Source organism: Ascaphus truei, chromosome 1 (genome assembly GCF_040206685.1).
Source record: "Ascaphus truei isolate aAscTru1 chromosome 1, aAscTru1.hap1, whole genome shotgun sequence".
In the NCBI taxonomy this organism is placed as follows: Eukaryota; Metazoa; Chordata; class Amphibia; order Anura; family Ascaphidae; genus Ascaphus; species Ascaphus truei.
The window spans coordinates 24,327,907-24,344,139 of record NC_134483.1 but is presented as its reverse complement, the minus strand read 5'-3'; positions in this window follow the sequence as shown (position 1 = coordinate 24,344,139).

Sequence of the window (16,233 nt, the reverse complement as noted above, 5' to 3'; positions counted from 1 at the left end):
AGAATCTCTATGTCCAAGTCAGTGAAGGAGATAAGAAACTCCATAAAGTAGGAGAGGAGAAGAAACAGTTGGCCCAGGAAAAGTTAGATGTGCAGACAGCACTGCAGAATGCAGAGAGAGTGCTGCAAGAAGAACATGTCTCCCTGGAGCGGCGCACACAAGCAGAAAATATGCTGCAGAGTCAGCTGCGAGAACTGCGTACACATCTGCAGGACACCAAGGAGAAATGGGTGAATGCTGAAGAAAAGCAGCGAGTTCTCCAGGAAGAAAGTTTCCAGACTGCCTACAAAATAAAGATGCTGCAAGATTATTTGAGTACCCCGTGTGTCCCCAAAGAACAGCATGAGGAGCTGAAGGCCACACTGAGCATAACCAGAGCCTCGCTGGAGGAAGAGCTGAAAACTCGAATAGCTGTTTTTTCATTGGGTGATGCCACGAAACGGCAGTCGCAAGAGGAGACCATGGAGAGCGAACTCTGTGTCCCCAATGACTCATGTCAAAAGGCTGCAGCCGTCCTTGATGCCCACATTCCTGATGTCTCTGCCCCTTCTTTTGGGCTGAACGCACCCATTCGGAGGTTCCTTGCAGCAACCAATGTACCTGTGGAGTACCCTCTGCCCGCTGACAAACCACCAGAGGTGGGTCACCTTGAGTCCACTTTTCATCAAGGCCTCCGGGAAGAGCCTGGAGGATCGTCCGGAGAACGCTCTCGAGAGGGGGGAGTAATGTCAGGGTCGCCTAGACCTCCTGCCTAGCCATAGCTTCCTTGTCCACTGGGTGTGCTGCTGCCTTCTGTTGGCTCTAGGTTCCTCTGTCTGTCTTCTTTTGGCTCCTGTCTCTGTCCTTTATAGCTTGCTTCCTGTCTGTTGCTTTTGCTTTTACTTCAAGTCAGACCCCTACAGTATGCACATGCCTCTGTCTTTGATTCCTGATCTGTTCCTGTACCTGTACCTGTATTTGAGTCTGTTCACAGTAAAAGCCCTTGCTATTAATCTGGCTTGTCCCTGTTTGTTCCTGCTCCCCGGTCTCAGTCCCTGCTCCCTGTTCTCAGTCCCTGTCCTGCCCCGCCTGTCCTGTTTCAGTCTCCTCGTTGCCGACCTCTGCTTGTTACCTGACTTCAAAGGTGTAAAATAAGTGTATACAAGCGCTAGTGCAACAATTGCAAACAAACAGGAGAAACAAAACCTGAGATACAGTCCTAGGGGGTAGGTAGTCCTGGAGCTGCCGTAGAGGGTTAATCTGGGATCTTCCAACCAGATATGCAGGATGTGGATAGAAAAACCTCTTATGGCACTGAGGGTAGGTGGCTGGAACAAAAGTCTTGTGCTGAGGTTTCTGTTGTATAAGCTCAGAGAGGGAGACAAGAGAAATACAAACAACACAATAGTGTATTATCCTTTAGACAATGTAAGACATGTGGATGGAAAATGAAGCAATTTATTAATTAAAACAATTGTGACTACAATTGAAATAAAACATGAAATGTAAAATAAACAGTGGATGATCTTCTGTTAATAAAAGAGATAGGGGCTTCTCAGCATTTAATCAGAGAGAAGCCTTGCTGCTCCACCAGAGGTAAAACCGAAATCCTACTCACCGTCCTGGAGTAGGACATGTGCATTGGTACGGGGTCTTTAGCCAGGGGTAGCCGTCTGCTGTGGGGTGCCGGACGTCTGCTTAGAGCGTGCGGGGAGATCTCAGGAATACTCGTGCATTCAACAACACCGCGTGGATTTCGCGCGTCTCCTCCGCTGACGTCACCGCCGGATTAACTCAGCTACGGTGTCCCTGGATGACCAGAATACCTTCCTACGCATTTCGAAACACTCGATCACGTGTTTCTTCGTCAGGGAATGAATGCTACACCGGTTGGGCTTCCTTATATACCCCCAATGTTCTAATTGATCAATGGGAACTCCCAGAAGGGCGGGTCCAAAAGATAATGAGTCCATAAACATTTGCCTTGATCATATCATTGGTACAAGGAGATATAGAGACACAAGATAGTTGATTAAATAGATACATCAGTGAATGAATAGTTGCTGCAAGGATAAATACCCTGCAAAAACTTATATATATATATACAACATACATAACAATAGAATGACAGATACAAATAACTCACATGAATAACGATTGGTTTTTGTGCTGATGTTTCTTGAGACCATATTGTTTGTTAAAACCCAATTGATGCCCAATATAATTAATTGAATTGATTATTGGTAAAAGGGTTGATTGGTATATAGATGTTAACCAAAAAGTCAGAGTAAATACAGCACCTTAACCAAGGCTATACATGTGTGTGATACAATACGATCTATGAATATTAGGATGCAGATATTTTAACAATTACTAATACAGTGATACCAACACTTTATCTGCATAATGGAGTCTACAACAAAGTGGATCAAATAAACAAATTTCTATCCTAAATAATGATTCTTTAAACACTATAAAGACTATTATATAATAATACAGACAGTTAGATAATTTAATCTGATAATTTCACAATTCAATCTGTTAGTTGTATATTTCATAATTGCCAGAAAAATGACACATTTGATGCAGTAAACATCAAATCATGTCATTTGTAGAACAATACATATGTATAGGACCACTAAATGAAGTCCTATTTGGAAATGGTCAAGGTGGAGAGGCACATCTCACATGGACAGGGAGGAATTCTTAGAGTCAAATTGAACAAGAAACTTAATGTGATTATTATTTTAAAAGTGTGTTTAGAACATTGTTGTTACACTTATAAAATTATAAATACACAAACTAAGTTACTACACTAAATCAACAATTTATTACACGATTATTATGATTTGATTTTATATTTACTTATTTATCAGATTAATGAGAATCAAATAGTTGCACTATTAATTATAATCAATGTTCTAAACACACTTTTAAAATAATAATCACATTAAGTTTCTTGTTCAATTTGACTCTAAGAATTCCTCCCTGTCCATGTGAGATGTGCCTCTCCACCTTGACCATTTCCAAATAGGACTTCATTTAGTGGTCCTATACATATGTATTGTTCTACAAATGACATGATTTGATGTTTACTACATCAAATGTGTCATTTTTCTGGCTATTATGAAATATACAACTAACAGATTGAATTGTGAAATTATCAGATTAAATTATCTAACTGTCTGTATTATTATATAATAGTCTTTATAGTGTTTAAAGAATCATTATTTAGGATAGAAATTTGTTTATTTGATCCACTTTGTTGTAGACTCCATTATGCAGATAAAGTGTTGGTATCACTGTATTAGTAATTGTTAAAATATCTGCATCCTAATATTCATAGATCGTATTGTATCACACACGTACTGCACCGACACACTTTATTCGAGCAAATACCCAGTATGTACCTGGCAGATACCTGGAATGCGCCGCTCCTCACCTCTAACAAGCCCCGTTGCGTTTGCCTTCCCAGCCTGGGTTCATGCCTGGCTGACGGGCGGCTGATCTGTTAAATGATAATGATTAGGATTTAATAGGCTGCAATGCTTCGCGTGTCTACCAGATGGCATAAATTCATGAATTGTAATGCAGTATATATATATATACTGTGCAGTATTGCAGCCAGCGGGAATAAAATGCTTAAATCCCTGCCTGGAAAATAACCCAATGCACTCGGGCAGAAAACAGTCACAAACCTCAATACACCCGGGTATACCCGAATTCGTGGGACTAGCCAAGCTCGAATAAAGTGTGTCGCCAGTGTATAGCCTTGGTTAAGGTGCTGTATTTACTCTGACTTTTTGGTTAACATCTATATACCAATCAACCCTTTTACCAATAATCAATTCAATTAATTATATTGGGCATCAATTGGGTTTTAACAAACAATATGGTCTCAAGAAACATCAGCACAAAAACCAATCGTTATTCATGTGAGTTATTTGTATCTGTCATTCTATTGTTATGTATGTTGTATATATATATATAAGTTTTTGCAGGGTATTTATCCTTGCAGCAACTATTCATTCACTGATGTATCTATTTAATCAACTATCTTGTGTCTCTATATCTCCTTGTACCAATGATATGATCAAGGCAAATGTTTATGGACTCATTATCTTTTGGACCCGCCCTTCTGGGAGTTCCCATTGATCAATTAGAACATTGGGGGTATATAAGGAAGCCCAACCGGTGTAGCATTCATTCCCTGACGAAGAAACACGTGATCGAGTGTTTCGAAACGCGTAGGAAGGTATTCTGGTCATCCAGGGACACCGTAGCTGAGTTAATCCGGCGGTGACGTCAGCGGAGGAGACGCGCGAAATCCACGCGGTGTTGTTGAATGCACGAGTATTCCTGAGATCTCCCCGCACGCTCTAAGCAGACGTCCGGCACCCCACAGCAGACAGCTACCCCTGGCTAAAGACCCCGTACCAATGCACATGTCCTACTCCAGGACGGTGAGTAGGATTTCGGTTTTACCTCTGGTGGAGCAGCAAGGCTTCTCTCTGCTTAAATGCTGAGAAGCCCCTATCTCTTTTATTAACAGAAGATCATCCACTGTTTATTTTACAGTTCATGTTTTATTTCAATTGTAGTCACAATTGTTTTAATTAATAAATTGCTTCATTTTCCATCCACATGTCTTACATTGTCTAAAGGATAATACACTATTGTGTTGTTTGTATTTCTCTTGTCTCCCTCTCTGAGCTTATACAACAGAAACCTCAGCACAAGACTTTTGTTCCAGCCACCTACCCTCAGCGCCATAAGAGGTTTTTCTATCCACATTGTTACCTGACTTCGCTACCTGCCGCCTGCCTCAGACCCCTGCTTGTTACCTGACTTCGCTACCTGCCGCTTGCCTCGGACCCCTGCTTGTGACCCCTACTACGCTCGTGCTGTTCTGGCCACCGAGATCCTACCCGCCACAGGAGTCTCCCGTGACACAGACCATTTTAGGGACACCCAAAGTAGACAACTTCAGGTTATTCAGCTGCAGCCAATGTGACAGCATGCAAGAAGGAATATTTTTTGTTCACCAAATGTCAGTCAAAAATTCTTTATAAAAAAATTCTATACGTGCTTGTCTAGGAATTTGTCTACCTGGTTAAATGCCTTTAGGGGCTGGGTTATGTTGGTGAGACCACACAGTGCATCAAGGACAGGATTAGACAACACAAAGCCGCTATCCGCAGGTGTGATCAGGAGGCCCCAGTGGCACACCACTTCACACAAACTGGACACAATACAAGCCAACTGCGGCACCAAATCATAGATGAAGTTTAAAAGAGCCATCGGGGCATTATCCTATTCAGACGCCTACATCATTACAGATAAAATCCAAATGGATTAGACAACTAGGCACCATGACACCTGAGGGTATTAACACATAACTTGTTCTAAGATGTTGGTTTTAATGAATGGGTGGATTATGCCCAGGTTGATTACCCCATTATGGTGCCTATCCCTATGTCGTTATAGTCTCTATACTGTAGGTGACTAATGTGCATGGACCTTCTTGTATTTATGTTATGCTCTTAATTTCTCCTCAGACTTTTCCGCTTCTCATGTCGAGCTGTTGCCCATTGCATTTTAAGTGTTTGTCCGTCACCTGTTCCAGTCTGCCATCCGTTATCGTTCATATGTGCTTAGTGATCGATCCTTGGCTGCCATGGTCTTCACCCACCTCTACCTTTCCCTCTGCCCTTCCGTTTACAGAACTTCAGTTACTCCGCTTTGGGCTAGGGACATGTCTGGGTGTTTACACCTTTGCTCACTCCAAGGGCTGTATTATCACTTGTCCGGTTTTTCAGTGGTACTCTGTGTCACTTCTTCATGCACATATGACAACAGTTTATGTGATTTATACATCTAATCTTTATTAACCTTTTTTCTCTATGTTCCCTGCTACATGCACCTGCTGCCCCGGATGGGGGGTGGTTAAATTGACAACCTTAAAATAAACATTTTACTGCACTTCCGGGTTTGTGCCGTCTGACATCCCACGTGACTAGCAACATCACCCTGTCCCGAACAAATGGTGCTCCCTAACATAGGCTACACCCCCAATTACGTCATCGCTTGGTCGAGATTTAAAGTCTCCATTACAGCTAATCCTACAGATGCCCCTGCTTCAGCTGCACATCAGAAACCATTTTGCTGACTGCCCGAACGTTGTGACCACGCTAAAGGATCCTATAGGGTTTTGTGGCAGATACCAGATTTCAACAAAACGTAATACTGACATGTTACCCACAGTTATTGTCACAGATTGATTTCCAACAAGGCACTTAACATTTTGCAGAAGGAAATGTAATATTTGTTGGTGAATTGTGCCCTGGCTGCATTAGTTCATTGCCCTTGTGGGCTGTCTCTGATTTCACTTTTTTAGGATAGACTGACTATAGTGCTGTACTGGGTTGCCTCACTAATCTCTTAGGTTGTGTACCCATGATTAGGGACTTTACTTATACCCTATGTAGTAGGGAGGTTTCACCACAGGAGCTAATCGGTCTTTGGGAACGGGCCTGAGGAAGGGGCTCACCACCCGAAAAATTGCCCCCCTTATTCCCCTATACCCATTTACCCTTTGTCTTTCCCTTCCCTCCTTCCCCTTACCCTTCTTTCCCCTCCCTACCCTCATGTTGCATTCTATAGTTGTTGATGGTTTCACATTACTGTGAACATATTTACTATTGTCGTTTGCCATTTGTTTTTCAATACTATACGGTATATACTTCACGCATATTTTGCATTTGTGAGCATTACATACACATTTACTAATATATTAAAATACCAATTGGCATATCCATTATTTCCTCGAATTAATTTTTGAGTGCTGGAACTTCACTTTTTCTTTTAACTCTGCAATACAGCTCTTGGAATCACCTAGTGATCATACTTGGTATTGCAGTATAGTTGTGATTGGCGATAACACACATAGTTAAACTGCGCCAGCAGACATGCAAAATTAATCAGACGTATAGCGTGCCATAGGGTGTCATAGCATCTTCTACATCTGTACTTACTGTATGTGTGCTGTATCATTCTTTTACATTGATTTGTGAATGAAGACCTACTCTTCTGACATTGAAATGACAATACTGCCCGCCTAAAAAGGAACGTGATTTTTGAACTGACAACTATCGTTTAATTCACTATTTCTCGCATCAGAAAATTGCTGCAATAAAACACTCAAGTTTAAAATTCATTACAATTAAGTTAAAATCTAGCTTGAGCGAATTTCTTAGAAAAACCTACAGTATGTAACTAAATACTGTAGCAGCAAAAAAAACACAGTTCACATCCAAATTAAATGGAATTTCATCATTATTAACAGTTTCTTACTAATTATACCATGCTGCATAAAAGCCTACACATCATTCTACTAATAATTTAAATCTGTGTTTTAGTTACACATTTTGGCCAAAGCATGATGGCCCCCACACCACGGTAACACCAGATCAAGAAAGTCTAAACTTTTAATGTTATGTATTTTTCTTTTTCTACTATGTCCTCTAAGCAGATCTCCTACTGCTTCTGTCTTTAAAAAAATATAATTGAGTTTTCACTGACAACCAGGCAGCCTGGCAAGATCATATGCTTGTCGATATAATTGAATAAAGCCGTGACCTTGTTTCCCCAAAGAAACATTGTATGTTTGTGATGTTTTTTTTTTTTTTTTTAGGGTTTGCTCTAGTTAAGCATTGTGATTCCTCACAAAGTTGTCCAGTTATAATGATGTTGAATAGTAACCTCCGAAGAATCAATGTTTGTATGATTTATTTCTAAATATGAGTCTAACCATTTCCAGACTATTGAAAATACTGTATGGCAAACTCACAGGCCAGATTTGCATTTACTGTACTCATTTGTAAAAGACCAAACCATGCTGGCTGGTGTGAGAGGTATGTGATTTTTTCAGTCAAAATGTTGTCTTATTTCTAGTATTGACCAACATACCACAGAGCAATTGCGTGCTTTACCTAGATGTAGAACCGGTCCCCTGCGCGGTACCCACAGACCCCCCTCCTTGATCGCCGTACGGTCGCGGGTGCCGCTGGAGCCAGCGATGGACCCGCCAGCTGCTTGCAAGGGTGGGGGCCGGAGCAGGGAGCACTCCAAGGCTCTGCGGCGCACCCGGCTAGCGGTGGCCACCATTGTAAATGCGCGTGCATGCGCAGAAGAAGTTCGGGAGGTGCGGCGGCCATTACCAAAGTTGCGCATGTGCAGTATGAGCGTGCTCACGGCCCCAATGTATCTGTAGCCTCCACAGGACTACAAGTCCCATGAGGCCAAGGTAGGCAGACACCAGGTGTCCCCGAGTGGCCAATGAGAGGCCAGGATTCCCGGGAGCAGGGAAAGAAATACATTTAGCGGGTTTTGCATAATGTCAGTTGGAGCTGGGAGCTGGGTGAGTTAGAGTGTGTGTGTGCAGGGAGTAGTAGCCCCTGGCATTAGGCCTAGTTAATCCCAGATGCCCCAGATAACAGTTGCCATTTGCCCCAGTTTGTGGTTGCTTCAGGGACAGGCCCTACTTGAGGAGTTCTGCCCCTTTAGCTGTTTGGGTTAAGTTAGAAGCCACTCAGTGGCGCACAGCTGATTCCTGGGCCTGGGCTCAGACCCCCCAGAGTTATATAGAGACTATTTTTACGGAGGCCACGCCACGCAGTGACTCGGCCTGCTGGCGGCAGACGGATCCCCGTCAAGGTACAGACCGTGCGGAGCCGTGGTGATATTATCCATGCCGGAATTCACCCCACGCGTAGGAGGACGTCTCGTCGGATCAGGCGGATCCATACCAGTTGTATAGCGGTACCCGCGGGCTGGAGCCTCGGGCAGGTATCTATAAATAGTGCACCAACACGTCCAGGGATAGCGCTATCTCCAACACACTTGGGTGGGTTTGAACATAAGGTAATTTGGGGAAATACCTATGTTGATATGTGCACCCGGTGCACGTCCATGTGTGTGTGTATATGCATTATTCTGTGTGGTACAGGTACCGAAGTTATTATTAGTAGTTACAATAGTAAACAGTTATTAGCATACACTGTGTGCGTGTTTTATTATTGAGGTTCCTATAAGAGGACCATCCCACTCAGGCGGGAACCCTTACAGGTGGAGGCGCTGTATACGACGAATCAGGTAACCCCAGGCTCCCAGTGGCGGAGGTTCAGGTCTTCTGTGAGCCTATCAGGTAACGCACCACACCAGGTAACACAAGTGTAGAATTCCCCACATGGTCCCTATCTGCGATAGGGGTGGGGGGGAAAAGGTGTTACATAAGCAATTAGCCAGCCTTACACTTAAGCTTATTGGGTGGATACAAATGTTATTCCTTTTTCTAATTTTTACTAAAAAAGTTAAAACATTCTTATTTATATAATATGCTTACCACTTAAACAGTTTATATGTGCCAAATGTATACAGTAGTACTCCAACAGATCTCCACTCTGTTTTAGGATACCTTAAATTTAACTCCACCTATGCTGGTTAATCTACATTACATAATGCATATTTCACAGGACGTTCAGTGCCTGATTATAACATTTCCTTGCCAAACATGTTTTAAATATTGACAATATGACCTACAGTACTTTACACTACAGAATGTGAAATAAGTACATTTTTACAAGAAAAGCTGCTCTATTAAAAATGGCTAAAAAAAAAAAAAGAAGATATTACCACAGTAAAAATTACAAATATGGAAAGATAATGATTTCTAGTTAATTATCACTAAATGAAAGGAGCAAAATATAAGAAAATGTTAATGCTTATCACTCTGTTGATACAAGTTTGTGTTGATCATGCCCATTAGAAATTGGCCACATACTCAGATGTTAATTAGATCATAGTCTATTAGAGAAAATGAACATGCTGCGTAAGTTCATATCATTAATGCCTAAAAAAATGCAATCTCATTATGGTTTAATGTTAAGTCATTTTTTATCTAGAAAAACATGACTAAACTTACAAGTTTGAAGAGAAAAAGATTTTACAGCTACATGTAATGTGTTTACCAATTTAGCATTCAGCTCATTTTATTGCAGTACTGTATATAAGCATTATGATTCATCTTTAATGGGATGCCTTCTTACCTTTATTATTTTTATATTGCCCCTTTTCAATTTCGGTCTGCAGTCTTAGAATACAGACATTGAAATTTAGCATAATAAGTGTAAACATAGGTTTATCAGAAGTATAGTGTATGGCCCTCAGATTAATCAAGTATACATCTCATATACAGTATATATCTATACCAAAAGCTGAAACACCCGCTTCACTCACTCGAGATGCAGGAGATACAGTAAATCTATTGTGAAAAGATGAGAGAGAGAGAGAGAGAGAGAGAGAGAGAGAGAGAGAGAGAGAGATAACACATTGGCTATTATTCTATAAAAGTGTGATAAGCACGGATGACGTGATATTGCAGGAAAAGCCCCATTAAAGTCAATGGGGCTTTTCATACGATAGCACGCCATCTGTGCTTATCACACCTTGCAGAACAAGAGCCATTGAGCGAAACGTGCACAAAGGGGTACACCTGAGAACTTGAAATGTTGTTAATTTAAGTTATTTAATTATAATTAGTAAATAAAGGTGGAATTGTTTTATTGTTTTTTTTTTTTTTTTTTTAAAGAAAGGTGAACCATAGTTTTTTTTATGAATGCCAAATATTTGCAAGTGTGAATACTGTAAATGCCATAAAGGTATTAATACTGAATAAAATGTGCTTATTTCTAGTCAAGGGTGATTAACTGTCCAAATAAACCTTCTTATCAGCTTCATGTACAATACAGGTAGTCTCATTCTTGCTTGCTGTTCCCTTCAAATAGGAATAGACCATGGGATTTCAGATCATTCCTGGTGTCTGAGGAGGAGGGATCAGCAGGAGTCACTGATCTGAAATGAATCCCCCGCGTACCCTTCCAGAGCACTGGAAGAGGTAAGGATCAACATGGGGGAAACTTGTCTTTGGGCACTGAAAGGGTTAAGGAGGGAAATGCAATAAGAATTAGAAAGGGAAATTAGGTTTTGTCTATCTCTGCCTCATTGACCCGAGTCGTGTTTGGAGCCTTCTAAGGTCGCGGATATAGTAGGCACGCGCGATGGAGCGCATGGCGTTGTGCACGCCTGTCAGCCGAGCGATTTGTGGCCTGTGAGCCACAGTGACGGGGATGCATAACTGTGACCTCACATGATCGGTTCGCCCCCATTGGCTGAGAGGTGCATGTAACCCGGCCGTCGCGCCACAAATTCCAAATTTTTAGTCGGCTGAAAATTCTGCCTCTCCATCGCGCTTCCTTGCACGCACTATGGCCCCTGCATTTTTTTACAGCCGTGCGCGCCGTAGTGCATGCCGGCGCGCGCACCATGGCTGCGGCCTACACTTTCTGAGAATCCCATATTATGAGCCAAAGTTTATTATCTCTAGTTAATGTGTCAGAGTAGATGTCATATGTATGTTTTTCCTGTAAAGTATGAGTTTTATTAAATGTTTGTTTTTTTTTGTTTGACTGCCTCAGTCCCGCCTAGTGCAACAGTGATGTACTGTAATGACATTTAATAGGTTAAATGTAGGTGTTTGGAGCCATATAAAAATTAAGACTAGTATTTTTCAAATATTTTTAAAATCCTTTTTTAAACGCTTACATTTTTTAATAATAAAGATTTAGAGAGTTTTTTTTCATTCAGATTTCTTTTGGTAATAGGATTATTTCTCATTTATAATATCAAGAGGTAACTTTTTATTTTGCTCTTTGTTGATGAAGTAATTATGATGCCATTATAAGCAACATAGCTAATCAACATGTATTCAGTGAACCAGAAGAAAATAAAAACATATTAGATTCACAGAATACAAGTACCGCAAGTACAATTATTACTTTTACTGTAGGATGATTGGATTTAAAAAGAATCTGATGCCACGTTTCTAATTTGTATAATTTGTCCTCGTGAGAAGCAAAAAGGTGATATGTATAAAAGTAATGGTTCTAAGAAATGTTTTTTGTTTGTGTCAATACAGTTGACTTCCTGTGCAAAATGCAAATAAGTCTAATCTTTGAAACGTGCATTTTTTTTATGGAAATGAGATAGAGTACTGGAAATTCAATCTGATGCTTAATGCATCCAACTATAAACATTACACTTTAGGTAATTTCTTTGTGTCAGGAAGTGAACAGTGTGTTGTTCTATTGCAATGTGACTTTGTACTGAGCTGTAGTTGCTAAGGTTGCTAAGTTGCTAAGGTTAATCACTGTTTGTTGCAATACAGGTTATAATGATTGAGGTCAGATGATTCATACATGTATTTAATGTATGCTCTATTTATCTTTCTTTGTCTATCTTTAGCAATCTACTATTGGATATGAAATTCCATAGGTTGATGCAAAGGAGCACAGCAAGCAGTAGAAAGTAAAAACGGGGGGGGGGATATGATGCCAGATAAGTTAAAATAATTTATTAAAGAAGTGCACACATGGTATGGAGCAGGTGAACACTGCTCTAACACGTTTCGGCAAAGGCGCTTTGTCAAAGTGTGAGTACACTTGTATGTTAGTTGTTTAAATAACATATCACCCGCCAAACGTAAATCCCCGCAGAGTAAGTCACACGCGCAACACCAACGAGACCCAGCCTAAAGAAAGCCGGAGCCAACTCTGCAGCGTGAGCAGCACCCTCAGGATGGGGGTGTAGTGACACAATAAAATATATTTACATACAAATAACAAAAACCAAGTGATCAACGTAGAAACAACATTTAAACCTGCAAAATGGAATGTTAATATTCTAAAGTTATTGTTATCTCTTAATTGTTAATGCTCCGATAAACAAATGAATAAACACCTAAGACCAAGAACCCTCTATCATATAAAGTAATTTTAAGTCAAATAGTGTATATAATATCAACTTAAGTAAATAACTGCAAGAATATGATATACATGTATATATAGAACGCTCAAAATGACTAATTGAATATATCATGAAATAACCTTCAATTGTAATTGCTCTCTTATCTATTTCTCTTCCTGTGTTTGTTCATCTGTATACACACATATATTTATATATTTATATATATAAATTTATATAAATAAATTTATATAAATATATACATATATGTGTGTGTACAGATGAACAAACGCAGGAAGAGAAATAGATAAGAGAGCAATTCAAATGTCTGAATTAAACAAACCCCAATTCAATGTGACTACCATGTAATGGTAATCTTTGTATTCGTGTGGTCCATCAGACCTATCAGTCGGACATAAATACTACCATCATTGGGGTGGACACGGTATTGATTATACCATCCAGAACATAAGTTGTGCACATCCACAGTGAGGTCATATATTTGTTTATCTACAATATGATATGTAATATATGTCTGTGTTAGAGAAGGGCGAATCTGTCGAAATTCGGTTTGTGTTAATTTTTCCACATTTCAGTGCAATTTGTTTCCTTTTTTTTGCTTGAGGACTTGCAAACTTTAATGGAAATTTTCTTCTACAAGTGAAAGTTTTCGTTGCAAACTTGTGAACATTCACTAATTGATGCATTTTTGAGTATTTAAATTAAAAATATAGCGCTATTCATATACATAGTGTCTGTGCTATTTAAAAGTTGCTACAAAAAGTGAAAAAAGGCAAAGAAAAATTGGAAGGGAAACAAGAAAAATAAAAAGAGAACAATTGGTGTAGTATATAAAATCTCCTAAAAAATGCAAACAAAATGATTGAAATTGCACTCATATGTAATTACCACATAATCTTTATCGAATTTTAATCATTTATATCTTCAATTGTCTTTATGTTATGCTGAATTAAATCTAACAATGTGGGGTCAATTCAAAACCGACTGGTATAACAGGGATATCCAGAAAGCCTCCTTAATTGTATAAGAATCAGGTACATCTCTCCAGCACGTTCATTAGACAAACCTTGTGCTCTTCTAATGTATTCACAAAAACTTTGAGATAATCTATGTACTCAAGCACCTCCAATAGGTTCATGTCTCCCACCACTCACTCCATCAACTTCTGAAATGTGGCTGGTGATCCTGACAATCCTTGGGGCCCGTTTGAATTGTTTCAATTGATAGAACTCCAGAGGGCATATGAAAGCCATCTTTTCCTTCTCCAGCTCACACATGCAGATCTGATAATAACCACTGCCCAGGTCGAGACCGGCCTCCATCAATTTCTGTAAGTATTATCTCCTCTCTTTAACATACGCTGGTGCTAGTCTGTGCAACCTTTTTTTTTTATTAAAGGGATAGGTATCATGGAAGTGTATCCGGTGCTCCTCTCCCGTGGCACATCCCACTCATGGGAAGAGGACATTTCAGGCTTTTGAGCCATCTTCTCCCTCAGCCGTCGCTTCCATTCCTCAAGGGAAGTACTGTAACAGTGACCTCTCCGGGAGAAAACATATGACATACAGTATGGTAATGTATAGGGATTTATGTTTTTATAGGAACTGTCCTGCATTTAATGTAGTTGTATGTTCTTGTAAACCTTTATCTGTAATCCAAGCACTGTTTTTTTTTCAACTTTATGTTTTATTCAGTTTTCAGACATACAGCAGTTATAAAGCATAGTATATGCATAGTGATGCTTTGGGCTCTGGATGAACTTTTGCACGCTCTGGAGAGAGTATTTACAATTTCTGACACATTTTTCTGCAACAGATTTTGTGTTTTAAGTGTATATTTTTTTCTATTTTAAACAGGGACCTGAGATCCTGGCAGATGTAAAATTAATATATCTTTTGTTTGCATTTCTTGGGTGTTGGATGCATATAACTATGATTGCAATTAAGGGGTTAATATTAACTAATTGAAGGTACCTTTGTGGAGGAGAAAGGTGAGTTGGCTAGAGTATCCATTTGTATTAACTCTGGTTGCATATGCTCTTGTTGTCATGTGCTCACTGGTGTGCTGTTCGTGACAGGTGGTATATGGGGACGGATTGAGGGGAGATATTGTTCATTTGAGGGAACTTTGCGAAGGAGAAAAGTGGAACAGCTTGCGAGCTGTCTATGAACCCTGTCTATTAACCCTTGTCCCGTATGCAGGTCACGTGCTCACAGGTGTGCCATACGTGACAAATGGTGGCTAGTTGAGGCTTAAAGTTCTTCGTCACCGTGCTCTCTGGCTAACACAATACAGTGATGTCAAATCCTGACAGACCTAAAGATGCAACATTAGACGTTGGTATATGTATAGTATACTGAAGACCAGTGTTTTTAAACAGGGGTTCCTAGGAACCCTTGGGTTCTTTGGACATTCCTAAGGGTTCCATGCAATTTTCAGGTCATTTGAAAAGTGTACCAACTACAGAAGAATTGACATTATATCTGATCCCAGATGTGCTATTAAAGCGGGTTGGGGTTCCTTACAATGCACCTGATCTCCAACACGCTATTAGAGAGGTTTGGGGTTCTTTACAATGCATCTGATCTCCAACACGCTACTAGAGAGGGTTGGTGCTTCTAACAATGCATCTTAACCAAAAAAGGATCAAAATCACTGCCGTAGACTGAAACTGTGCACTGGAACCCTCACCCACCTCTGCTCACCTTTTAGCTAGCCCCTCCCATGCTACCAGTTCTTTATGTTTGTTTGTTAATCACAAAAGAGCTACAGTATCTTTCTAGACCTTTCTAGACAGGGAAAGAGATACATTTTGCGGGCTTGCAGTGAGGCAGTTGGAGCTGGGAGCTGGGTGAGTTAGTGTGTGTGTGCAGGGAGCAGTAGCCCTTGGCACTAGGCCTAGTTAACCCCAGAGGCCCCAGATAACAGTTACCATTGCCCCAGTTTGTGGTTGCTTCAGGGACAGGCCCTACGTGAGGAGATCTGCCCTTTTAGCTGTTTGGGTTAAGTTAAGTTAAGGAAGCACTCTGAAGGCGCGTGGCATGATTACTGGGTCTGGGCTCAGACCCCCCAGAGTTATATAGAGACTATCTTCTCAGAGGCCACGCCAAGTAGTGACTGTGGCCTGCCGGCTGCAGACGGATCCCCGTTGAGCTACAGGCGGTGCGGAGCCGTGGTGATATTATCCACGCCGGAATTCACCCCCCGCGTAGGAGGACATCACGTCAGATCAGGCGGATCCAATCCAATTGTATTGCGTCAACCGCGGGCTGGAGCCCCGGGCAGGTATCTATAAGTAGTGCACCAACACGTCCAGGGATAGCGCTATCTCCAACACACGTGGGTGGTGTTTGAACATAAGGTACTTTGGGGAAT